Below are 2,562 nucleotides of genomic sequence, written 5' to 3' on the forward strand. Positions count from 1 at the left end.
CATGGTAAGGCATGTCACCTGCCCGTGGAACTGGAACATAAAGCCTACTGGGCAACCAGATTCCTAAACTTTGATGCCAAATTAGTAGGAGAAAAAAGATTGCTCCAGCTAAATGAGCTAGAGGAATTCAGATTCACTGCTTTCGAAAATGCCAAGCTTTATAAAGAGAAATCAAAAAAGTGGCATGATAGAAAGCTATCATCTATAATCTTTGAACAAGGACAGAAGGTTCTGCTGTTTAACTCTAGACTCAGGCTATTCCCCGGGAAACTGAAATCCCGGTGGAGGGGACCATATGTGATTACAAGTGTATCACCATATGGTTATGTGGAGCTTCAAGATATTGATTCTGATAAGAAGTTCAATGTCAATAGACAGAGAATCAAGCACTATCTTGAAGGCAATGTTGAGCAAGAGTGCTCAAGGCTGAAGCTAGATTAAAATCTCAGCAAGGTCCAGCTAAAGACAATAAAGAAGCGCTTGCTGGGAGGCAACCCAGCCATGGGGCATCAATCCTCTAAGCATTTTGCCCTATTTTTATTTTTATTTGTTTATATAAAGTTCATTGATAACAAGGTAAAGAATCAATTGCATAAGTTCACAGGGTTACAGAAGGATTCTGCACACAAAATAGAGAAAAAGAGCTCACTAACAAGAAAACGCCAGTAAAAGTCTGTTTTGGGCGTTCAACGCCCAACAGAAGCATCCACTGGGCGTTGAACGCCAGTGAGGATAGCCATCTGGGCGTTAAACGCCAGAAAGAAGCTCTTTCTGGGCGTTTAACGCCAGATTTACAGCATTCTGGGCGTTCGGAAAAACGCCCAGTAACAAAGGATTTCCTGGCGTTCAACGCCAGAAAGAAGCAGCAGTTGGGCGTTGAACGCCCAGGAGAGGCAGCATTTGGGCGTTAAACGCCCAAAACATGCAGCGTTTGGGCGTTCAAACGCCAGGATGTGGGAAGGAGGTAAATTCAATTTTTTCTTCATATTTTTCATTTTAATTTTGATTTTCATGCTTCAATTCATGATTTCTTACATAAACATGTTAAGAACCCTGATTTCTAAAATTCCTAATTTCCAAAAACCCTTTTTTTTAAAATATCAAATGTATCTTAATCCATAAGCACCAACCCTTTTTATCCAATTCAACTCTTTTTCAAAATTTTCAAAACAAATCCATCTCTTTTCATTCAAAAATCTTTTCAACTAATTAATATCTTTTTCAAATCCCCACATTATCTTTTTCAAAATTTAGATTTATCTTTTTCAAAAATCTTTTATATCTTTTCAATTTTAAACTATATCATCTCTTATCATATCTTCTATCCTATCTTTTCCAAATCAATTTTTTTTATCATATCTCTTCTAAATTTTCGAACCCACCCCCCTCCTTTTAAATATGGGTTCGGCCTCCCTCCCCTTCCATCAACAATTGCACCTAGCTCTCCTTCTATCCCTCTCCTTTCTTTTCTTTTGCTTGAGGACAAGCAAACCTCTAAGTTTGGTGTGTTTATCCGTGATCACTAAGATCATGGCTCCTAAGGGAAAACAACCCACTTCAAGAGGCAAGAAAGAGAGTGTTCCAAAACCACTTTGGAATCAAGGGAAGTTCTTATCTAAAGAACATTCAGACCATTATTACAAAATAATGGGTCTAAGATCAGTGATCCCGGAAGTTAGATTCGATCTGAAAGAAGACGAATATCCGGAGATCCAGGAGCAAATTCGAATCAAGAACTGGGAGGTCCTAGCTAATCCTGAAACGAAAGTGGGAAGGAATATGGTCCAGGAGTTCTATGCTAATAAGTGGCAGACAGACAAGCAAAAACTATCTGGAACTGCTTTCTATGAATATCGAACCGTGGTCAGAGGAAAGATTGTTCATACCAACCCTGACAAGATCAGGGAGATCTTAAAGCTACCTCAGCTGAAAGATGATCCAGACTCTTTCAACAGGAGAATGATTAGAACAGACAAGGGCCTGGATAAGATTCTAGAGGATATATGTATCCCTGGAGCCAGGTGGACCACCAGCACGAAGGGTGTCCCAAATCAACTCAAAAGAGAAGATCTCAAACCAGTCGCCAGAGGATGGCTGGACTTCATTGGGCATTCTCTGCTGCCCACCAGCAACCGTTCTGAAGTCACTGTTAAAAGAGCAGTGATGATCCATTGCATCATGATGGGAAAAGAAGTGGAAGTTCATCAACTAATTTCAACTGAATTCTACAAAATTGCTAATAAAAATTCTAAAGAGGCCAGGTTGGCTTACCCAAGCTTGATTTCTCTGCTCTACAAGGACGTTGGAGTAAGGATGGGAATAACTGAGTATATCTCAATTGAAAAACCAATCACCAAAGCATCAATGGAAAAACAACAAGCACAAGATGACCCCATCAAGAAGAGAACACAAGAAATTCTCCCAGAAATCCCTCAATCTAAATACTGGGAGTATCTTGAAACATCTATTACCAAGATGCAAGAAGCTATGGAACAAATAATAAAAGAACAGAAGGAACAAAGTCAAATTATCACCTATTTGTTTAAAGAACAAGAGGAGCAA

The sequence above is a fragment of the Arachis ipaensis genome, chromosome B06, assembly GCF_000816755.2.
Source record: "Arachis ipaensis cultivar K30076 chromosome B06, Araip1.1, whole genome shotgun sequence".
NCBI classification, from domain to species: Eukaryota; Viridiplantae; Streptophyta; class Magnoliopsida; order Fabales; family Fabaceae; genus Arachis; species Arachis ipaensis.